Below are 25063 nucleotides of genomic sequence, written 5' to 3'. Positions count from 1 at the left end.
TTTCAGCAGTCCTTACCTGGCTCCCTCCTTCAACCCTCCAGCACTTTCCAGGTTCTGCCTCACATAAAAATATCTTCATGCTCCTGTGTTTATTCTGTTACCTGCCTCTAACAACATTTTCCAAGGTCTTTTAGGTGGCTGATGCACCATTAGGATACACAGCTGATGCCTGAAATTCTCCCATTTTCCACATTTTGTGAAACAGCTCATTACCAAAGGGTGCTCCTATGGTGACATTCCTCTTGTGAGTTCTTCTCCCACTTTCTCCCAGACCTTCAGAAAAATCTTGATTCCTTTTTGGTGCTTTAATACCTCTCACTCCTGGGTTCCTTTCTGCATGGAGGGGGTAAAACAGAATTTGCTCATAACTAAAAAAAAGAATCTGTTCTCATTGTTCTTGAGACCATTCCACTCATGTTATACCTTTTTTACTGGACTCTGTCAGCCCAGTGACCTCTCCAGTCTTGAGTACAAATTAGACACAAAAAGTTCTTAAAACAAATCCCAGGAGAGCAGTGGGGAAGGATACACAGACAAATCCTAAAGGTGACAACATCCATCACTTGTGCAGATTTCTGGCACCCACATATTCCCTCACCTCTCATTAAAAATCAATTCCCTCCCAGAGCTTGGATTTGATTCCACCCATGGGAATGTGTGGGGAGGCTGGGGCTGGGGCTGAGCAGGATGAAGAGCTCTGCTCTCTCCCCACTCCCTCATGCTCTGACATTTCTTTGCAGAAATGGGGTCATTCTGGAGTATTTTGGAAGAAAGCAGCAGCCACATTTCAGAGCTGAAAGGAGGCTCTGGCCAGGGCAATTTTCAGTGGTGATTGATTTTTGAAGTGACACGAGGTCATGACTGAAAATTTTGCCACATGTGTAAAGCTCAGCTCAGTGTGCTGGACAAAGCTGACCTGGCTGTTAACTGATGAGGCCTGCAAACCCATCCCCTTCTAAAATAAGAGTTTGCAGGCCAATCAAAGGACACTGGTCCCAATTCCAAAGCTTGTCCAGCTTGCTGCAGCCATGCCTTGCCAGCTCTAAAACATCCTCACAGCTCTGAGATGAGAGAGGAGAGAGGAGAGAAAGGGTTGAACAGAGCCCAGGGCTGCCTTTTACTCACACCTCCTTCCCATTTTCTCCTCCCCATGTTCCTGTGGGTATGGAAAATGCTCAAAAACGTTGTGCTGACCACCCTAATATAGATGAAGGAGAGTATTCCCAAACTGCCACCTGCAAGGGTCCTTGCATTTCATTTAATAAGATTGGATCTCATCCATTGCTGCAGAAATGCTGCAGACAAGCTCAGTCCCATCCCATCCACAGAGGACAAGGCAGCCCAGAGAGCTGCTTTGGGAAGTATTTGTCCCATGGATGCTCTGAGAGCATCTCCAATGACAATTCCTACAAAGCACCTCTGACCTGAGCTGTCCCTGACCACCACTCCACAGAAACCTTCTCTCCATAGCCCATCAACAGAAAGATCCATATTTTAACACCTCTTTTAATACTTTTTTTGGGTGACAAATTCAATGAGACAAGCAGAGGGAGGGTGTGGTGACTCAAATATGAGCTAAGAGAAATGTCAGTGGCCATTTTTTACCTCTGCCTCAGACAAAGCACATGCCTCAGAGTGGCCATTCACACTTGCTATGTTTTCCCTTCAGCTGTTTTTGTAGCACTTTGGGAATGCATAGGTAAAAAGGTGAATTGTCATCACTTCCTACATTTCCAACCTCATCAATGAACCACTTGGAGCTCAGGAAGTTCAGCTTTTCAATTTCCATTTCTATGCAACCCTTGAGCAGTTCCGAGGATCAGGAAGCTCAGATGACCCAGCAGACCTCTCTTTGTGACTCCATCTCTGATTTAATTGTCCATTCTGAGAAACTCTGTCCCAAAGGATCTCCAATATTTCAGCCACCAGACTCTCTAAGCCAAGGAGCAATACTTAACTTCTCTAAGTGTGATAGGAATTATGGACTGTTTTGTGAAGTAATGAAAGATGTCCATTGATGAAGTGAAAAGTAGAACTGGAGTTCATCTTGAATTGAGTTATCCAGAATAAACCCAAAAGATAAAACCACACTTACCTCTGAGCCACCACAATTTTTCTCCCTCTTCCCTTCTCTCTTCCAACTTGACAGAATGGCAGAAAACCAAGATCAAGGAGAAACAAGCCACCACCACCACACCTCACTTCAGCAAAGCCAGCCTTGGAAGTTTGTTGCACTGTCAGCAAGAAAAGCAATATCAAGCTTTGAAAAATTAATATGATGCTCACTTGCTGTCTAGTTCCTCCTCTGCTTGTCAATAATTCTGTTCATTCCATGAGTATTAAACCTGTTTGCCAGAGCCCTTAATGTGACAAGAAGCTGATGCCTGAAAGAACGATTACTTTCAACTATACATCATATTTAATTTATTACATAACCTGATGTTATTGCTTTTATTGATGAACTGTACTGTGTAAAATGATTATTTGTTAAAGATTTCTCTGTAGTAAAGGAAAAAGGGGAAAAAAAAAAGAAAAAAAAAAAGAAGAAAAAGAGAAAAATCTTTACTGCTCCAGAAAGTCACTTGTAAATGCTTTTTTGAAAAGGTTCAGGACTGGGAGTTACTGTTATTACCTGAATTTTGGCTTTTTGCACTGCAGAGCAGATCCACCTTCCTCCATCACTTAATTCAATCCCTCTCTGACACAGGGACAAGCAGCAGAGGAGCAGAGTGAGGCTTTTCCTGGTGGGATGATGCATGTTGAACTCCCTGCTCTGTGCCATTAAATCCAGGTACTTTGTTAGGGCAGGAAAACCCAAGTAAGTCCCACATGTAAGCTCGAGCAGGGTTTTCTCCTTTGTTCTCCTGTAATGTGATGGGAGCTCATTGGTCTCTGTCATTGACACCCAGGGACTGCCACAAATGTTCTTCTGATGCTGCACATGGGCAAAATGAGAGATGAGGTTCCTGCCTTGAGGAAACATCTACCCTGATTTGGGAAGGTGAGGAATAATGGAGTTTGGTTTGTGCATATGAGCAACAAAGGAGCAGAGATACATTAGGATTAGGGCTCTCATGGCAACTTAATTTCAATAAAGAGACCATTTCTTTGGCTTCCACGCTGTCCCAAGGAGTGGTTGGTATTTTTATGGATGCTAAAGGAAGCAGCTATCTTGGGTGACTACTGTGGATGCTGGTGGTTGAATCACTGGATCATCCCCACTGCCTATTTGTTATTTTAGGATTCCAGTTCAGAGGCAAAAATGACAATGTGAGAAATGTCTCATTTGGACAAGTCAGCACTCAGAGGCTGTGGTCCTTCTCCAGTGCTCCAGCTTCAACACTATTCTCCAGTACTTCAGCCCCTGAAGCCAGGACACTGAGTAACCCTCTAGAACTTCCACTGAACCTCTCTGCATCTTGGTTTCCTAATTCTAGACCCACAGACTGAGAATATCCTGAACTAAACTGATCATGGCAAGAGACTGCAGAGGAACCAAGAGGGCTCCAGCAGAGTATTTTAGTCCTGACACCCTCCTTTTCCAAAAACACATGGCTTTAATTTGTTATGAGGGGCTGGGGAAGGCTGCAAAACTCACTCCATAAGAAAACTGATTTTAAAAAATCAAACCACAAAGGAAATGCACTATTCAGTGTCAAGTTTTAGAAATTAATTATCTGCCAATTCCTGAAATCATGATATTAGCTGGAGTCTTATCTCTGGTTTCACTCAGGTAGCAACACAGCATTTTGAACAGAAGGCATTTTGAAGTCTGCAAACTAAACAGAGACATCCCTCCTGATTAAAAGGTGCTCTGCATTTCCATAATGCACTGGGAGAAATGCAGTCTCAGAAGGGTTCTTGGGATGGTTTGATACTGAAACAGATGTAATAAAGAATTCAACCTGCTGCTGAGAGACATTTCTCTGGCATATTGGTTATAAAAATAACTAGTGATGGCACTGATATGAGAAGGAAGAATTAAGGATGACTGGCTTTGGATCCAGTGGAGGATCTCATTGCTTGGGCTTTTCCAAAGTGGCTTTTTCCCTGTTGAGTTTTTATTTTCAAGTCTTGAATCTCATGCTGCAGCTTCTCTGTTGACCAGGAACTTCTTAGAGGCTCTGATTCCATCCAGCTGAGTCTGAGTCCAAAAAACAGAAGCAAAAAATGAGATCACTTTCTTTGCACTGTTTTGAGTCAAACTCTATTTCCCTGTGTGAAAGCAAATTTCAGGGGTAAAAAACATCCAGAAATTCAAACCCCAGTGGCCTGCATTTCCCAGAAAGACTCAAATAATAGGAATGATTCAACTTTGCTGTTTCATTGCCTTCCTGACCCCTGCCATTCTCTGCCTTCCCGACGCCAGCAAGATCTTAACCAGGATTCTGGGAAACACAAGAGACCTGCAGCCTCTGATCACATAAAAGGAATAGAACAGGGAAAAGAAAAGAAGGGGAAAGCAAGCTAGAATAAAGCAGATAAGCAAGGAAAAAAAAAAAAAAGAAAAAAAAATAGGTGAGCTACAGATTTTTAGGTAGCCCAGGGAATTTTGCTCATTGCCGAGGCATTGGCGTTTATTTGAAAAAGGATCATCCTGCTCTGTCATGTGAGCACAATTTTGCTTCCTTCCCTTTCCCTGGCTCCATTTTCTCTTTCTCTTTTCCCTTCCATTGCTCTTTACTAGCAAAAATGAGGCCTCCTGCTTTGCACAGGCCTACTGAGCCATGCAGGCCACCACAGTGGATGCTTCCCAGGCAGCTTTGCCAAGCAGGCTTTGGACTGTGACTGGTTTTTCCCCAAATCACTGCTCTTCCTGGCAGCCCAGCCAGTCCCTCCCACACTCCTGCCTGTGCACAAATGCAGGGCCCTGCCTGGCACACCCATCCATCTTCTGAAGGACATCAGAGATGCCTCACTGACACCTGTTTTTCTTTTGTCACCTCCCCATCCCTCATTCCAGCCATCCAAACTGAGTTCTCAGCTAATTAAAGAGAAAGCAGATATGGGAGGTGCAGGTTTGTTTTTGTTTTTGTTTTGTTTTCAAAACTCTCCCTTATCTCAGAGGAATTTGCACAGGAGTTGGTTTCTCAACCTCTTTTTTATTTTTCCCCTGGTGACCTGCTCTGTGCTGGGGATGTGACACTGACCTCCAGCAGCAGAACTTTCAACTTTCCCTTTGCTCCCAGTGCTGTCCCTGAGTGCCTTGCAACTCATGGAAAACCCATTAATTCTGTCTGTGCCCTATCAGATGAAAACCTCCATTCAAGTAACATTTCAAATATCAGCTCCTTCGCCTTAATATCTTTCTCAATAACATTTCTCCCAGCTCCACACTCACACTCTGCTCCCCTGGGTGCTTCCCTTTTCTGTGAGTTTTGTTGATTCTTTAAGAGCACACACTCTCTACTCCCTCTTTCTGCTGATGTTCTCCACTGCAGCCTGCTCTTTTCTACTGCATCTCCTCTTTCTCTTGTCCTTATTTTATTCCTCTTCTATGAGGAGAAGCAGCAGCTTTTTTCTACATTTCCCAGTCCCAAATTTCAGCCCCAACAGAGACTTGCTGTTACCAGAGACTTCCCACTTGGGAAAGAACTTACCCAGCTGCTTGTTCATCAAAACAGCAGCCACAGAATTTGCTGGGCCATGGCTGTAGAAGCACAAAAACCTTCCTGAGCAGCCCTGAGGACCCATCCCAGTGATTCAACCAAGACATCCCTGTTTCCACTGGACTGAGTTCCACTCTCTTAGGGCCAGATTTTAGCTCCAGAGAATAGGGAGGCTGTGAGGTGTTTCACACCCCACCAGCCTCCCTGACAGGCCTGGGCTATGACTCCACAGCCTCTGTCACAAGGCTTTTGTGGGTGGAAGCTTGTTTTTGTATCCATCAGCGAGCCCCAGAAGTTATGGATGCAGCATGGAGACCGTGACTCAGTACATCCTCCCCTTCCTCAGCCAACACCTTCCAGATTTGGAACAGCAGAGCCTGGGTGTGGGTTCAGTGTCAGTGGGCATGGGCTTGTGTAGGAGATAAAAAGGGCTGACAAACACCTGATGCCATCAAAAATTCTCTTCTGACATCAATGAGGACCTTGCAGCTTCTGCCCAGAGGCAGAAATGATCCTGGACTTTGCCATAGTTTCTCCTTTCTGTGTTAACACTTTTCAAAGTGCTCTTCTTAACTTGTCCAGTCCCTCAGTCCTTCTCCCCTCTCCTTGTCTGGCAGAGCTCTGTGTCCCTGGGGTGCAGGAGGCTGGGGCAGTGCTGGGGGACAGCCAGGGACACAGGGAGAAGCCAGTGAGAGGCAGGAGTGTGGGCAGGAACACGTGGTGATAACCCATAATAACCATCTCTCACACAGGAAATCTGTGTGTTTACCCAAGGAAAAACAGTGGGAAATGGCTTGGGAGAAACCAAATACCCCAGGGATGGAAGGGCCAGATGTGGGTGAGATCCTGCCCTTCCTGCAGGTCCCTACCAGCAGGGGATGGGGAGCACCCTTGGACTCGTGGCAGTGGCTGGGGGGGACAGGGACACCTGGAGCCACCCTGGGGGACCTGAGCAGTGACAAACAGTGTGGCTGCAGCTCTCTGGTCACAGAGAGCAGCGGGCACAACTTTCCCAGGCATTGTCCTGGGCAGGGCTGTGAGAAGATCAGAGAAAAGAATGAGAAACAATTCTTATCTTCCCTTGCTGCACCTGTGGTTGTGAACGTGTGGAATGTGCTGTGGAGATTTGTTCACCAAAGGGTGGTTTCTTAATTGGCCAATGGTGATGGTGTGTTAGTTGAAGGACAAATTAGGAAAAGCTGTATTGGACTGTATGTAAGGGTGATGGGTTTCTTAATTATAGTATAATAGAGTGATGGATCAACCTTCTGGAATCATGGAGTCAATGCTAATTATTGCCTGGCTGGGGACACCTGCTATGACAAAACAGGGGGACTCCAAAGCTGCTGCTGAAGAGATCACTCAGCTCTCATTCTGATCCAGCAGCAGCCATGACCCCACAGCCAGACACCACACCAGGCCTTTGGCTTCATTCCTGTGCTCAGGTTGCTCTTACCCCACACAGGCTCAGAGCTCACCCCACACTGATTCCCAGCTGAGGCTCCTCCAGTCCAACCACCACAGCTTCCAATCCCCACTGACTGCATGTGGCATTCACATTCTCTGAAAAAAATCCCTTAGTCCAGCATTTTTCTCCTGGGAAGCTGAGAAGCCTCAGAGAAAAGGAAAACAATTCTGATCTCATTTGCTTCTCCTGTGTTGTGCTCATGTGGAATGTGTTTGAAGATTGTTTACCCACAGGTGATTGTTCCATTGCATTCTGCTGGGAGTTGTTTTCACTCTTGGGCCAATCAGGGCCAAGCTGTGTCAGGACTCTGGAAAGAGTCACAAGTTTTCATTATTATCTTTAGCATTCAGTAGGTATCATTTCTGTATTCTTTAGTTTAGTATAGTATTCTTTAATATAATATAGTATAATAAAGTAAAGTATAATAAATTACCCTTCTGATAAGATAGAGTTCTCCTCATCATTTCTGCCTTCATCGGGGCACCCTGCATTTACAATAATTCCACACGTTTTAGGATTTGGTGTAGCCAGTAATTAACACACAGCTAATTTTCTTTTCCTGGGTTACTGAGGCAAGGGAGTCTGGTGGGGTAGAATTGTCTTAATGTGGTCTGAAATATTCAAGAGGAAGAGACACAAATCTCTGCATATATTTCCTTCAGTGCACTTGGGGAGAGGCTGCCCACAGAGAGAAGTAATGCTCCATATGGATTTCAACCTGTGCAAGGTGGAATGGACTCAGCTGAGTAGTTTGCAATACATAATTTATCAAAGGAGTTTATCTTCTATTTTTTGCTCATGGTTTCCTCAGATTGTTGTGGGATTTTGTGATTTTTTTTTCCCACAGCCCTTCATTATTCAAGCATAGTTGGGGATTTTACATATATATATAAATATATGTATGGATAAAATCTCTAAAGATTCCTCTGAAGAGGTTTTAGTTGTTTCAGTAGTAATGGTGAGTTGAATTGTGTGTCCCTGGTCTTATTATTCACACTAGGAGGAAGTTGCAATAACCACTGAATAGCCATGCACATTAATTTTGGAATTCATGTTCATCTGGAAGAATTCTGTGGGATGAATGTTTATTGCTTTTGTTGTTATTACTGTTTATTTTATAATAGCAGGAGGAGCTCCATTGTCCTTAGTCTCCTGGTGGACACCAAGGGGTGCAAGACAACTGAAGGAATTTCATTATATATTTGGAGGATGCATTTATACCAACGTTACCATTATATTCTTTCTGTCTAATATTTTTTCCTGAGCTGAATACTTAATTCTTCTTCAAGGACCAGCTTTAGCATATGCAGGGCCCTGTGTGAAATCAACACAGCATAATCAGAAAGGAAAATTATATGGAGGGGTGTAATGGAGGCTGGAATTATGAAAACTATATATAAAAAAATCCAGGCCCATGCTGACTCCTTTCTACTTCCAGCCATTTATCTAGACCTGGGCAAGCAGTACAAATAAAGAGCAAATTAGTTGGATTTGCACCATTACAAAGTAATCTTAAAAGAATTTATTTTACAATTTCCTAATCATTCCATCATTAGTTTCTCAGTCCACAGCCAGATTGTGCAACGTGCTTTCACATGGGTTTGAAATTTAAAACAGGTAGAAGGACCTTTCACACTAAAACTGCTTCCACAGGCTGGTGATGGCCAAAAGTGAGGTGTTTTAGGGGAAGGATAGCACCCTTAAACCTATTTTACCTTGTCTCTCACTTCTCAGTGAATCAGGACACAGGAAAATCTTTGTGTTTCTCCTAAAGCCAAATCCTCTGATTTAGACCATTTTTGGACCAGGGACTAAAATGCTGTCACTGTTCAAAGCAATGGCAAAACTCAGAAAAGTCAATCTCCTAATGATGTCTACATTTTTGAAAGGGGAAAAAAAAATTTGAAAAACAGGAAGGGAAGGCAGAAGGACAACCTGTGATGTTCAAGAATAAAGAACCTGCAGACTGGAAATGAAGCCCCCTTTAAATGAAAGCTGGAGTCCCCAAAATCTAAAGGCATCCTGCTTAATTAGACTCTCCTGCAAAACATAAGCAACAAATGCTATTGTGAGGCAGCTCCTGGGGTTTATTTCCTTGTTTATTTGTCTGTTTGTTTCTGAGCAGCCAAAGAAAACTTCTCCGGGGACCTGTTTGATTCCTTTCTGCAGTTTGGGCTGGAATATTGATCCCAGAGAAGAGATGGGTGTTTTGTGTCTGTGTGTTGGAGAAGAGATGTGAGTTTTGTGTATGGGAGCTTTGTGTATACGAGGATGTGTAAGCTTGTAGGGATGCAGGACTCATGAGAAAGGCTTGGAATTCACCTGACAGCCCCAGAATTCACCTGACAGCCCCATCCCCTCCCACAGCAGCTCTTCTCCTCCTTTCTCCAAGCCCAAGCTCAGAGGAAGTCATGTATTGCCATTGCTTCAAAACCCAGCTCTAATTTTCTGGCTAATGAAAGACGTATTGACAAAAGTTGACATTAAGCGGAACTAATTACACTGTAACTGCTGAATAACTAAGAAATAACTACCCTGTAATTTATGGTGCAGCATGGCCTCGGTGCAGCAGCTCTCAGAGCTGCTCTCTCTGTGCTGAGCTCACTGGTGCATGAGCTGCAGAACTTTTCCCCTGCCAGGAGGATCCTCTGGATGTGAAGCTGCAAACACTTGGCCATGATTAGAGCAAAAACCCTGCCAGGCTTCCCACAGCCCTTCTGAGCAATGGGATACGTGACTGCCCCCACCTTCTAATTCTAATCTTAATGTTATTCTCTTACATATCCATAGCCCATCCAGTATTGCAGTGCTAAACTGTGTTTCAATAATGTCAAAGTGAAGCATTTCAGTGTTGTATTTGCTGGGAAATGCCCTGACGAAGGCAGGAATGATGAATCTGACTCCATGCCCTCAGAAGGCTAATTTATTACTTTATTATACTAGATTATATTAAATACTATACTATACTAAAGAATACTATACTAAAGAAAGGATACTTAATGCTAAAAAGATAATAATGAAAACTCCTGACTCTTTCCAGAGCCCTGACACAGCTTGGCCCTGATTGGCCAAAGAGTGAAAACAACTCCCAGCAGAATGCAATGGAACAATCACCTGTGGGTGAACAATCCCCAAACACATTCCACATGAGCACAACACAGGAGAAGCAAATGAGATGAGAATTGTTTTCCTTTTCTCTGAGGCTTCTCAGCTTCCCAGGAGGAAAACCCTGGGCGAAGGGATTTTTGCAGAGAATGTGAATGCCACACTTCAGGAGGTGGTGGCATAACTTCTTGTCTCAGTTTAGAGACAAATTTTAGGAGAAAATGCCCTGAAATGAGCATTTTCTCTAAAGACAAGGGCTTTGATAAACCTACTTGCCAATGAGAGAAATGAATACCAATGGGTAATAGTGAAAAAAAAACCCAAAAAACAAAAAAAAGTTTGTTAAGCAAAAAACAAGGGTGCCCACAACGCACAGATAAGGATTGAATAAATACTAGATATTAAATTTTAAAACCTTAACCTCCTCACCAGGCTTTCAGGGCCAGGGGACAGAGATGGAAGCTGTCCCCTTTGTCTTGGGGAAGGGAAGCACACGAGTTCACCTGCCTGGTTTTTATTCAAAGCCCTAATCCCATCTGGGATGCCCTCTCTCTCACAAGGAGTCCATGCCACCTCCTGCACCAGCTCCCCATTGTGGATATCAAGGGCTGGGATATATGACAGGGCTGTTGTGGGGTCTGGCTGCCTGCCCTCTGTAATTGTGGTACCAAGCTCGTTCCTCTACTCAAATAATTTGTTGGAAGAGGCATTAACCATGAGCTGGGAGCAGGGGAAGGCGAGATTCCTTGTTTTCACAAGGAGTGAATCTTGGGGAGATTCACGAGAATCTCTCCCATACATCACTGTCACACAGCAATATCAGCATCCCGCTCAGAAGATAAGTTTAAATGTGCCCTGTTCCATCTGATCAAACTCAGAATTTCTTAGACTTCATCATTAAAGCTGATGAGAAAACAGGCATTTGGCCTCCAGAGAAATCTGGCAGCTAAACTTTCGTTTATGTCTCAGATAGGACCAAATCAGGAAATACGGGTTTGAAATATTTCTGCTCAGAAGTGTCTTGGGCTGATTTTATGATGATACTTTATTCCCTAATCATCTGCTTTATGCCCAGAAATGTCTGCTACAGTTTTAAGCTAGACTCAGGGGTGGGACAGGAAGGTTTGAGCTCCTGCACAGTTTGGTTCAAACCCTTTCTCACCTCAGTGCACGCTGGGCAAGGTGGACTGGGTCGTTACATTATTCCTTTTGTTGGATTAGTTTTTGCTTGCTTAGGTAAGAAGCTTTTTTTTTTTCTTTCCCCACCTTTTTACCTGGACTCCAGCACAGATCCTTCAGTTGTTTCTTGAGGTATTTTTTCCCTTGAACTGTTTCTGCTTGGGTTTTGGGGTTATTTTTCCCTCTGCACCAGTTGATCCAGGCCCCAGGGGAGATGGAGCCAGCACAAGACAGGACACCAAAACCCACCAGCTTCACTTGCTGTGAGGAGGGGACAAATGCCAGAAAGGTTCCCATCTATTCTGCCTGGCAGGTGAACTCATGTGCCTCCCTTTCCCTGTGACAAAAGGGACAAAATCTGCCATCTCTGCCCCCTGGGGGAATGGGAGTTAAGGTTTTGAAATTTCAATATCTATAATTTATTCAATCCTTATCTATGCCTTGTGGGCACCCTTTTTTTTTTTTTTTGCTTAACAAACATTTTTTGGTTTGTTTTTTTTTTACTATCACCCACTGGTATTAATTTCTCTCATTGGCAAATAGGTTTATCAAAGCCCTTCTCTTTAGAGGAAATACTTATTCCAAGGCATTTTCTCCTAAAATTTGTCTCTAAACCGAGACAAGAAGTTATGCCACCACCTCCTGAAGTTCTTCATTTCAATATTACTGAAACACAGTTTAGCACTGCAATACTGGATGGGATATGGATATGTGAGAGAATAACATTAAGATTCTAATATAGAAGTGAAAACAAGTGGGAAATGGAGCAGGAAAAAGTTGAAATAATAAAAAATTTAAAATCCATTCTGATTTCAAATTGATTCAATATTTTGCCTTTGAAATGTCATTGGAATTAGAGTACTCTAATGAAGCATTCACAATTTTACCTATTACCTAAAGAAGAACAGCTTTTTCCCAGGGGAGAAATGTTCTGTAGACCAATTTACAACTGAGTGCAAACCACAAAATTTTTGGCTTGGAAACTCTTCAGTGCAGAAAGCAGAACTTTGTGCTTTGGTGGTACAGCTCCAAGCACAGCAGGACAGATCTCCAGGCACCCCCTCTACTGAAAGCACAAATAATAGAGCTGTTGGTCAGGAGATTTTCTGATGAGCCCCAGAGGAAGTTATAGTGTGCATAAGAAAACCAGAGAATTTGGAGGTAATGAGAGAAGGGAGAGAGAAAAATCACTCTGTGTTGGAGACAGGAAGACAGGCAGAGAAAAGAGAGTGAGATTGCAAAGATAGACAGGTGGGGAGAAAGGGAGAGAGGTGCAATTCAGCTCCTGCTCCTGCCTGATTTGTTCCACCTCCATTATCATGCACCAGAACAACTCATTCTTCTTTTTTTTACCAGAAAGCGTAATAATGTTCCACAGGTGAAGGAGTTATCTCAGCTTTTCTCTTTTCCAGCAAAGCTAACACTCAGTACATGAAATAAAGGTTATCTTGAAAAATAGACGCTGCAACTGGCATACAAAGGAACCCTTTCCTGTGACAAGGAAGTCTTTTCTGAAAGGGTCTGTTAGGTTTTGTGCTCAGAAGAAAAAGGGGAAGAAAACGGATTTGACTGCTTAGTCCCCCTGCCAGGTTGCCAAATTGACTTTTGAACAGGAGCTGGGAGACACTTTCCCATGGCATGAAGAGCAGGTTACCCCTAGGGGGATGGCGAGGATGGGGATGAAGAGGAAGGCAGTGCTGCTGGCCATGCAGGGGATTAGGACAAAACTCACCTTTCCCATCTCTCCCAAACCCATGAGGTCAGGGATGGTGTGAAAGGCAAAGCCCCTGTGTGCAGAGTCTCCAGTGCACAATAAGGAGAAGACAAATCTCCCTTGGGGTGTGTGTCAGGATGACTGAAGCACAGCACACAGCTGCCCATGCTGAGGGTGGGGGATGCCCAGCTGTGTGTGTTCAGCATCCCTCTGTGTGCCCAGCACCTCTGTGTGTGTTCAGCATCCCTCTGTGTGCCCAGCACCTCTGTGTGTGTTCAGCATCCCTCTGTGTGCTCAGCATCCCTCTGTGCTCAGCATCCCTCTGTGCCCAGCACCTCTGTGTGTGTTCAGCATCCCTCTGTGCTCAGCATCCCTCTGTCACTGCCTCCACACAGCTCCTGCTCCTCCCTGCCCCTGGCACGGCCAAGCCTGCAGAGGTGGGACTCTGTTCACTGCCATTACTGAAACAACCACATAATGTGTGTTTTGACACATTCCCTGTGAGGAAAAGATCTCTGATCTGTTAAAACAAACCCTAACAGGGTCTGCAAAAAAAGATCATTTAAATCCTCACTTAAATGACTGAGTAAAAGATCTGGCTTTGACACTAAATGTTTCCTTTATTATTTCCATAGTTTTTCAAAGGGTACCCAGCTCATCCCAAGGCCTTCCATGGCACAGAATCAGCTGCCTCTGCTTTATTCTGCCTCTCCTCTTCAACATTCAGCTACCTACTCCCAACAGGTTTTCCTCTTTGCATCACTTTAGGTTTACATGTCATTGATTCAGTGATTTTGCACTTAGAGGGTTTCATGTCTTCTGTCCTCACATCTCTTCTTTCTTTTCTCCACAGTGCCTGGATCATCTCCTTATAGCACCAGAACTGAGTCCATAAATCCAAATTTAGGGGTTTGAAGCACAGATGGTGGCGGTGCTGATGGACTTTGCTGTCTCCAAGGATTCCTTGCAGCTTTGCCTCCTGGAATGGCTGAGGTTTCCATTCTAGAAGCTGACTCCCCCCTGCACTCACACACCTTTCCCTTCCCCTACAGACAACAACATAACTGCTGAAAAGAAGGTTTTAGATATATATTTCTAGGAGCAGAGTTTAAAGGACACTTTGCAAGGCAAAAAAGATAAGAGCGTGTAACAAACGTGTGGTGTCTGACTCTCTCTTGGAGACTTGGCTTTGATTTTTCTTGAATTGTTTTTTGTCTGAATTTTTAATATAAAGTGTTCGGCAGCTTGTCACTCTTTATGTATGGAAAACATAATACTCTTTGATGTTCTCAGTTACTGTGTCATGTTTATGTGCTCTGACAGTCTTTGAACCGTGGCTCACTGCAGACAATGGGAAGGGATCCTCAGAGGGGTGGAAGAAGGATTTAAAAAGAGCCTCATTTCCTAATCCCAGAATGGCAGTGTGTCACCATCATCCACACTGGTGTCCAGTGCCTTCCAAACAAGGGAATATTTGACTGACTAAGTTGCACAACTGAGCCCAAGGCATGTGACATCACTCTGAGTTATGTCAGCACTTCAAGGGTTTCAGTGAACATTAGAGCTACCCAGACACTTCCAAGCATTTGATGCAAGGAAAGACAAACTTCTGGAGCTTCACAAAATTATTGTCAATTATTTAAAAAGAAAACAAAATTCAATGAGTCTAAAAAGCCATATTTCACCCCAGTGCTGATCACAATGACAGGAGCTGCTAGTAAAATAAATACATCCCTTCTTGTAAGGGCTTTTGTAGGTACCCAAGAACATAAAAGTGACAGGCGGCTGTTGCAAGGAAATTAGGGATGAACACATCCAGATCTATTCCTGCTGAATACTAAATACACACCTGAGATCCCTGGTGAGGATGCCCAGAAGCTGTCCCTGCTCATCCTCATCATCACAATGACATTTCAAGGAGCCACCACGGAGCTGTGTCCTGGGAAGCCTCTGCATGGCTTAGTGTGTTATTTACTGATTGTCAGGGCATGAGGCAAAGTGTAGGAGCTCACACTGGCCTTTCCTGAAACACTAAATGGATCTAAAACCTTCTTTTCAGCAGTTATGTTGTTGTCTGTAGGGGAAGGGAAAGGTGTGTGAGGGCAGGGGGGAGTCAGCTTCTAGAATGGAAACCTCAGCCATTCCAGGAGGCAAAGCTGCAAGGAATCCTTGGAGACAGCAAAGTCCATCAGCACAGCCACCATCTGTGCTTCAAACCCCTAAATTTGGATTTATGGACTCAGTTCTGGTGCTATAAAGAGGTGATCCAGGCACTGTGGAGAAAAGAAAGGAGAGGTGTGAGGACAGAAGACATGAAACCCTCTAAGTGGCAAAATCACTGAAACAATGACATGTAAACCTAAAGTGATGCAAAGAGGAAAACCTGTTGGGGGTAGGTAGCTGAATGTTGAAGAGCAGAGGCAGAATAAAGCAGAGGCAGCTGATTCTGTGCCATGGAAGGCCTTGGCATGAGCTGGGTACCCTTTGAAAAACGATGGAAATAATAAAGGAAATGTTTAGTGTCAAAGAACTGAAAACCCCAGCGAACTGGGATCAAATTCAGTGAGGAGGTTTGGACCAAAAAAAAAAGGAACAGAAAGAATTTTGAAAATCTTTAAACATTTCAGAACTTTCTCAAAAGATTTCTGAGTGTTTTATACTAAGCTTTTCTTTGTTTTGCATCAGCATTTTCATTTTAAAATCAGCTTAAAGTAAAACTAGGTGAAGAGGTTAAATAACCTTGAGAAGAGACCTTCAGATCTTAAGCAAATGCAGTGCTCCAGATTAAACATGGGCTAACACTTTTCTTTAAATTCTTTCTTTTCCTTTCATTCCCCTTTCAAATGTATTTTCAAACTCTAAATGATTTGAAGTGCATTTTGTCCTTTGACACTTTTCTTTAGCTTCTTTTGCAAATATATATTTAAAAAAATGTTCTTAACTTAGCTCTTATCACTGATAACTGCTGGAAAAATAGAGAATGCCAGCTGTTGTTTGTACAGTGCTTGAAAGGGCTTCAATAGCACTGTTAACAAAATGGCCAAAGGGACTGGGGAACACTCAAGGACAAATTCCTACACGAGCTTCCACTGGAGTATTGAAAGTGGTTCATCACACTCCTCAATTCCCTCCCTCCTCTGCACATCCTCCTTCCCAATCCCTTAAATGCCAACACATTTTAATAGCTCCTGCTGCCTCTCTAGGCGAGAAATGCAGCCCCAGGTAACAGAAACCCAGGTAATTCTGTGCTCAAAATCACCACCTGGTGATGGCCTCGAGCTTCCTCCTTGTGCAGCTTCTCCTGCCTCAGAATCCAGAGATTATTGGCTTTGCTCATCCTTTGTGCCCTCTAAGCTGTGCCTGGAAAATCGGGGCCTTTTGGGGAGCAACCAAAGCCTGGGCACAGAATATCCCCAGCTAATCCAAACCAGAGGCAGCTGAACTGTGATTGGAACTGATTTGAGGTTTTTTTGTTTGGTTTTTTTTTCCTTCTGGGGATGGTGTTCTCTCTGTTCCTATTTACAAGCCAGGGGTTATTTGAAGCGGGTTATTTATTTATTTATGCACTTCTATTATCACAAGAACCAAATTGCAACCTTCGAGAGGAAAAAAAAAAAAAATGTGTTTGTGAAGGGCGGTGGTGGGGGGGCCGGGGGGAGCCAACAAATTAAAGTCAGAGAAAGGGGGCTACATCTTTATCAAAAGACAACATCAAATTAATTTCTGTCTGGTCTCAGGAACTCATGTAAAATTTATGGGCTGTTTGTTAATTTTGCTGTAGCGCCGGCAGCACGGGGGTGTTTGTGATGCAGGGGAAGGGCTCGGGTGGGCAGAGCAGGAGCAGCAGCCTTGGCTGGGACACATTGCAGGGAATGGCCTCGCTCAGGTGCCCAGCTCAGCTGGGTGAGGGTGGGAAGGCAGCAGGATGGATGCTCTGGATGGGCCCTGCTCCCTCCCTCAGCCTGCCTGCTTAAAATTCCAGAGCCGTGCTCAGCTCTGGGAGCAAGGCTGCCCTTTCAACACCAGCACAATGACTCCTCTTACATAACCCAACAGCCAATTCAGCAGGCTCACAACTCAAAAGAATTAGTTTTGTATGAACACACCTTCTTTGCCCTTTCCCCACCCTCCTCTCCCATCTTCTTTGCTTTTTGTTGGTTCTGGAGCACGTCCATGGAAGCGTCTGAGGCATTTGTGCCTTTTCCATTATCTCAGCAGGACAAGGGGCCACAGTCAAGGCAGCTGCAAAAAACCAGGGAGGTCTCCCCAGTGACTTAAGTGAGGTGAGAGAGCACACTCCCCACCAATGCTTTACAATGGCAAGGTCGTTTTTGTTTTGTTCTCCAAAGTCTCTGCTGGAATTGGAGATTTGCAGCTTTCAGGAGCTCTTCTGGCTTTGCTAAACCCCGTGTTTCTGCTGGAACCAGGCTGTGCCTCAGGGAGCATCACTGGGGGGAGCACCAGTGGCATACTGTGATATCTGACCTGGGCAGAAATCAGAAACACAGAAATATTCAAGGGTCCCACTATCATGTGTGGCTGGTAACTTAGCAAAGGTCAGCAGTTCCCCAGCAATGTTTGCAAACAGAAGCCTAACACCACATGAGCAGCAAAAAAATAAACAAACAGAACTGCTGGAATCGGGTGAATTTCATTTCCATTTCAAACTTTCCAGCTCTCAAAGAAACCTCATGCATCTCTGTCTTCATTTTGAAGACATAAACTGGCACTACTGCAGAACTTCCCAGCTGAATGAGAATGCATCGCTTTAGAACAGACCTCTAGCACTGATTTAAAGATTCCCACTTCCTCTGTCAGCTGTCCTAACACTTTAAAAGCCTTGCTAAGCAGGTATGGGATTTGTTTTTTCTTTCCTTTTCTCCCTCCCCTTTTCCAGTTTCAGTTCAGTGTGTAACCTCAGCTACCAGCTCAGGATGCTGACGTGGAGATGTTCCCACTCCCATCATCTCATTCCCATTTTCCCATTTATTTTCCACCTTGAAAACAAGCGAACTAAACCTGTCCTACAGATGTACTGGAAATGATCAAACCAACTGAAGATTGACACTAGATTCATATAGAGAAGAATATTCTAGAAAATATTAAGAAATCACCCACTGCTCCCCACTAGACCAGAGATTTTACACCAACTTCTACCAAGCTATTTGATTGTTAGAGAGAAGGAACATGCCAGTGTGGGGTTCAGCATGGTCCTTCTCCACTCCCTCCTGCCAGGAGTGGTGTATCCTCATCCTCACAGAGCCTGGGGAGGGGAGCAAGGGCATTCCTGCCAACCAGGGGGGATTTTTGCCCTCCACAGCCATGGAGAGGAACACTGTGCTTCACAAACACACTTCAAAGATGCCACACCATTAAAAATACATGGACATCATGTGGATCTTAGCTAAATACATATGGCCTTTGATTGCTTGGCATTTCCAATTCATACAGGAACATTACTGCCCTGCATTATTGATGATCACAAGCATTTCACTGCCTCAGACTAAGGACACCTCTTCCCCTTCTCCCTTCCTCGCATGCAGCACCCTTTGCTGGAGAGAGAGCAGTTTAATTAAGCCGTGATTAACGCCTCGCACACGCCTGACTGTCACTGATTGGGCTCTGGGAATGGCACCGCTGTGAGCTGAGCACCGTGCTGCAGGAGGGAATGTCCCCTCCGGGTGCCTCAGCTGCTCCCCAGCAGTGCCAGCACATCTGGCCAGCTGTGTGTGCCCGGAGGGTGCCCTGGCACGGCTGAGCTGCTCCCCAGCTCCAGCCAGGTAGGTGGGATTCCTTAGGGATAGCAGGGATGGGGAATGTTATAGATACTTATTGTAATATTGGCTTTTTACAAATATTAAAATGTTGTCTTATATGTTACAACAGTTCTATTCTCATTATATGTTGTCTTATATATCAAGAGCTCTGTTATCATTATGGTGCAAGGGGTTCCATGTCCTCAGGGTTTCATACCTCCCCAAAATTTCTTGTGGGCAACTCCTCTGAGCACTAACTGTTCCCAGTCCTTACAGCAGCCATCTGACTCCTCTGACTCCTCTTTTGCACCCCTAGTTCTTATTAGTTACAGGTGCAGCCTGTTATCATCAGGCCTGCTCCTAATCTTTAGTAATAGGGTCCAGCTGCAGCTCATTGGGGGATGAGATTGCATTCTACATTACCCATGCTGGGTCCTCCTACATTAAAATGGATTTTATACGTGTGTGGTGTTAGAGTATAAAGATACAGGTTTTATTTCTGTTGTTAATTAAGCTTAGGGAAATAGCTGCTTGTGTTAAAATGCCTGCTTGGATGGGATAACATCCAACACACACGATGAGGACACCTGTGCAGATCTGCCAACCATCAGCACTCACTGTCTGAAGGCAGTGTGGAGCAAAGCCCAGACTGAAGATGATGATAAAAATGGACTAAAGCACAACCAAGGAGTACACATACTCTAAAATGGCAGACCTGAGGAGGGGCCATGTAAAAATAAGTAAAATAGTTTGGGGAAAGTTTACTATGCATAAGGGTCTATGAATATGCAACAGGTTAATGTAACTAAAAGGTATTTAAGGGGTATCCCCAAAGATAATGGGGGGTTTTGGTTCAGTGCCAAGATGCACCTGGCCATAATAACCTTTGCTCTATGCTCCTTGTCTCCCATTGTGCTTTATTAAACTTTTTTCATTTTCCCAGGAGAGTGAACGTGTTTTTCACAGGAGTGGGCAAAGTGAGCCATTGGTTCAGCCTGGAAGGGTTTGAGGCTGCAGGGCTGGGCTGGGCACAGGCTGCTGGCTCAGCCTGGGAGGGAGCAATGAGCAAACACTCCCTGCTCAGCCTCGTGCTGGGCTTGGAACCTCTGTCCCTGTGGGACAACATCTGCTGGGCTCTCCCACACCACACCACACCACACACCTGGGCTAAATCCCATCCCTCCTTTCTGTTCACTCTGGGAAGTTCGGGCACCTTCCCTGCCCTCTGTCCACTCATTGCTCTCCTTCCTGGCCCAAAGCACAGCTAGGCTCTCAGTGTGGGGTGTCCCCTTCACACTGGACATGTCACCCTGATCCTGTGCTGGCACCACATGCCAGCAAGGCTCCACAAAATGAGGTGGGGCTGGCCAGCCCTGGCTGCTTTGGGGAAGTTCTACACAAATGCTCCTGTCTCTCTGGCTGTTGTTTTAGTAGCAGCTCCTCACTGACTCAGTTATACTCCCCCTTTTATTCTTTTAAAAAGGAATTATCCAGAAGCAAGAATTTGGGAAGAGGAGGAGAATATTCAGGAGGAAAAAAAAAAAAAAAAGAAAATCATTACAGCTGAGAAACAGCTCTTGAAACTTATTAGCTCATGACTCATCTCTCTGAAAGGAGCTAATACCTTAATTTCATATTTCTCTGCTCAAATGGAGACCAAAGCATAAACTGAAATGAAACTTTACACTAATGGCTTCTTAATTACACCCATCTAAAAGCAATTACCTGAGGTTTAACAGATACAAAGTTGGGGTTGACACGGTCAGTAGAAGGGAATGGTGCAGCAGTGTCTGGAGGAGATGGGCTGTGGGAAAGAGGAGGTGGAAGATGCCGTGGCCAGGCTGCCTCTGCTTCCTCCTCTCTTGCCCTGCTGCTGTGCAATCTCCCCCTGAGAGTGTGTGAGCACCAGGCAGGTACCACAGTGAGGGATATTCCTCAGGAATGCCCTTGCAGGGCTTTTGCAGTGCTGGGATAAAAATTCCTAAAATAAAACTCCAGCGTGCAGGACTTGGCAAATGCAGTACCAATGATATTTCCCTCTAGGAAGCCACATCTGCATCCCAGCTCCTGCCTGGTAAAGCTTCTTCCTTCCACCTCTCCACCTGCAAGAGGAGAACCATTCCTACCAGTCCCAGGGTGCATTTTAAGAATTTCTTAATACTTATTGAAGGTTTTGAAATTATCCATACTAAGTTACCACAGGAGACCAAAGTGGTGTCACTGCTGTTATTATAAGCACTATTATTAATACTACTGTGAGTAGATTTCAGGGATGTTTTGCTCACAGTTTAATGATTTAGCACTAATAAAGGGACTTCAGCAAACCAGTGGAGTCCAGGCCACCACAGCAGTGTAGGTTTCCTGTACAATATCTGGGAGAAATCAGCTTCCAGGAGCGGGGTTGAGAACAGGCAGTACATGGTGCTGGGAGCCATGTGAGCTGGGAAAGTCATGGAGGTGAATTTGAATCCAAACTCTCTCCAGAGCTTTACTCTGAGCTGCAGGGAAACATCTCCCCCCAGTCTCAAAAAGATCTTGCACCGGCTGGTTGCTCTGTGAGGAAATCAGATTTTGGGAGGAATAGCCACCGCTTGAAGGACTCCCCAGGCCTGGCCAGCCCCACCTCATTTTGTGGAGCCTTGCACCGTATCTGCACCACTGAACGAGATAACACAATTATTGGCTAATTAGAGTCATCAGAAAGCGTTCTGCAATGGCAGGCTTTTAATTGACTTCCCCATTAACAGATAATGATCAGGCTCTGCCTCCTGCCAGGACGACCCCCACTCCTCTTCCCCCTGAGACAGGTGGTTGACCTGAAAATGGAACAGCACAGCTGTCCTGAGTTCATTCATGGCTAACACATCCCCTCCGTTTGGTGGGGGAACAACAAACTGAGACTGAGAGAAGGAAAAGAGAAGGAAAGGGAAGGTTCCTCTTTGCCTGCCCAGGCGAGTGAGAGGAATGGCAGATTTGCCTCTCCAAACAAGCTGTGGGCCTGCTGGTAGATAAAACCAGCACTGGGAGATAAAAGAAACAATGGGAAGGATCCCGTTGACTGATGAATGGAAAAAGATAATTTGCTTTTACAAATAAACTTTAGGTTTGCTGATAAAGGAAATTAGACATTGAGAGATGAAAGAAACAATGGGGAAGAAAAACCCCTAAATTCTGTAAAAGGGAGGGTTATACATTAGAGGGAAATTTTAGGTGTCAGGTGTTTTGGGAAGTCTGAATCTCTCAAGTACCTCAGCCAGTGGGGAAAGAGAGAAGGGAAACGTGGCTGGGAAATTGGGATAAAAAGGAGGCTGCGTCCTACAAAAATCTGAGAGATCCCAGGGGATGCCCCATGGCCTCTCCCTTTATTGGAATAAAGCCAGAAAGGACTCCTCTGTCTCCTTTTTGGACATAAACCTCTGGTGTTTGTGGGTTAATGTTTCTAACAGGAGGCTCTGACAGAGCAGGGCTAGCACAGAGACAGCGAAGCTGCACAGCCCCATCCTTCCCCTGCCAGCTCAAAGCTCTCCCCAGTGCCAGCCCAGGATCCTGCTTGCTTTCCTCCCCTCCAGTCTGTTGAGTAAAGTAGTTTAGAGAACACAAATTCAATTTCACAGCTTCTTTCAGGGTGCCAAACACCTGGTGTTTCCTTGCCCTGGAACTAAAGCTGAACATTTCCAACATATTTCACAAGACACAACTGGGCTGAACACTCTTGTGTTGGAAGAAAAGGGCTGAATTCTCTCTTTGAGCTTGTTTCTCTGCAGTCAGGTGTGATTTTCTGGCCTCACAAAGTCCATTGGATACCCTTGTGTTGGAGACTTGAAACAACACACAGCATGGTGCCTTGGTGGACTGGGATCTTCTCCTGAGAACCATTTAACCCACGTGCTGAGCTCTCATTTGGGTACTGAGCATTTGGGGAAAAGGCAGAAGCTCCTGCATCTAGCCATAGATCCTAGAAAGGGTTTTAAATGTCATTGTGATCCATCAAATAAATAAGTTTTTCCAGAGGCAGCAGGAAGAAAGCCAAGTTTCCTTTTTCTCCTGTGACCTGGATTTCCCAGCAGTGACTCAGAAGGACCCCAGTTCCTCTTGGCTTTGCAGCAGGGGTGGGCAGGGGGCAGCAGGATCATGGACCTGGGGATTGCTGAACTCCTGCACAGGTCAAGAGCAGCACCAGTTCCAGACTCTTCTCTCTGCCAGCTTCACCCGTTGAGTTGGAGTTTCATTACTGCTTCCTACTGCATAAAATGTGCTTGAAACTCTAATTTATGAAAAAGTTCTTTGGGAAGGACTGACAGAGAAAAAGAAACCTGGTTTCCTTAGGAAGTAATTTGAAAATAAACTGAATTTCTGCTAGGTGTGTGGTGCCATTTCAAGACTCCAAGGGTCTCTGCATCTGCAATTTTCCTTTGCTGTGGGCAAGATGTGTTCTCCTCACTCTCTGGGTTTAAAACCAGTAACAACCTGAAGTTGAGGATTTACTGAGATGCAACAGTTGAGATATTTGTGCATGGGATGAAGGGATAGAAATCAGAAACTCTGAAACCTGCAGGGTCTGGAGCCTTGGCCATTACTGCTTCTGTAAAAAGTGCAAGCAGCCAACCTTCTTCTGGTGCATTGGCTCCCCTTCCTTTCAGAAATTTAGCTGAACTCCGTTCAGAGGGCTGTAAATGCAGGTTTGAACACTGGAGAAGAAAAAAAAACCCCAAAAAACAACTATTGCTCTCAATGATATGGAAATTGTGCTCCTGTAGATATTTCAGTGTTTACACAAAAACGATCTTGGTTCTTTTTCCCAAGGTTAGTGGTATCCAGAACCATCTTGTTTGAAATTGCTTTGAAAGCATTGTGATTCTTCTCTGTTGTTTTTAAGAACAAGAAATTTTTTTAATTTCCTTCATTTTGGTGGTAATTACACTGAATTTTGAACACTTGAGCTAGAAGGCTTGGAGGGAAGTTGCTGGCTATTGTGAATTCCAGGAGGGAGGTGAGCCAGGAGTGCAGCCAGAGCTCCAAACCAGCACCAACGGGGACCTTCAGACATGCTCAGACTGCACAACCAATCCCACTGAAAATCAGCTGTACTGATGCTGTGCTGACCACAATGCATCACAGCAACACAAAAACACAATGCTGGCAAAGAAACCCAGAGGTCTGTCATAAAAAAAACAACATGCAGAGGTCTATATTTCCACTGTGTTCACTGTTAGGGTCTTTTTTCTTGTTGAGAGCTCAGTCACAACCCATCCAACACATCCTGGCTGCTCCCTGAGAGCCCTGCACAAACACCCAGTGCTGGGAAGGGAGAGAACACTGAAGCATTGCCTTGATCTGATTTTTAATTCCTTTTTCCAGGCAAGTGGATAAAGATTGAAATCACCCCAAACTCTGTCTCTCCTAAATGCAGGTCAGCAGATATGTGACCAATAAAAGCAAAAAAGGCCCAGTTAAGCACTAAAGAAAAAGGGAAGCACTGACCAAACTGCATTTCTCTGGCAAATTATTTTCCTGTCTAGACTGGTTGTCAGATGTTGTTTTGTTGTTTTGTATGCCCAGAGGCCAGACCAAAGCTGGGATCCCCACGTACAGGCAGCTTTGTTTAATGAGAGACAATCCTTGCCCCCAGGGAGCTGTAATCAGAATAGGCAGGACAAACAAATGAAATAAAGTCGCCGTCTTCATCCTGTGAGTGCCGATGGAAACAGGACCCCAAAGAGATTAAGTGGCTTGCCTGAGGCCACCCAGAAAACCTGTGGCAATGCCGAGCTAAAAACAAAAAACAAAACGAAACAAAACAACCCACACAGCATCAGAATCCTAATGCCGGTCTTTGACACAAATCTGGCTATGACTCCCTATTTCCACGAGAATCCAGGGAGATCCTATTTAAGGCAATGCTGTTATTTTACAGCTGCGTTTCTTCCTGGCAAAGGGAAGAAATCCTTCCTTGCAGGACCCAAAGATGCTTTATTACCTCCCTGGAGTGGGCGGCAGCTCCATCCCTGGAGGAGACGATGGAGAGGGGTGGAGGGAGGAAGAGTCGCCAGCCTTTCCTGACGCTGGAATGTAAATAGTGTTTTGCAAAAGAGCCATTTATCAGTGAAATTACAGAATCCGTTTGAAGATTCCCCAGGAGGACTCGCTGAGAAGATGGCTCGTGTGGAACCGAACGAGAGGCTTCCTGCAACACGCCCGGCCTTCGTGTAGGCAGGGGCGCTTTGCTGGGAAT

General features: G+C 44.8%; 1 long non-coding RNA gene across 1 annotated transcript; it reads right to left on the bottom strand.

Annotated features, from left to right (window-relative positions):
- Positions 1–25063, bottom strand: LOC143695585 (uncharacterized). Its single transcript, XR_013184961.1, has 4 exons — positions 24809–25063; positions 2633–4144; positions 2096–2234; positions 1–333 (listed from the first exon to the last, which is right to left on the bottom strand). It is a non-coding gene; the product is annotated as an uncharacterized LOC143695585 (long non-coding RNA).

This window comes from Agelaius phoeniceus, chromosome 21 (genome assembly GCF_051311805.1).
Source record: "Agelaius phoeniceus isolate bAgePho1 chromosome 21, bAgePho1.hap1, whole genome shotgun sequence".
Lineage (NCBI taxonomy): Eukaryota > Metazoa > Chordata > Aves > Passeriformes > Icteridae > Agelaius > Agelaius phoeniceus.
Note: the sequence above shows the minus strand (reverse complement) of the source record. Positions and strands in the feature narration are given on the sequence as shown.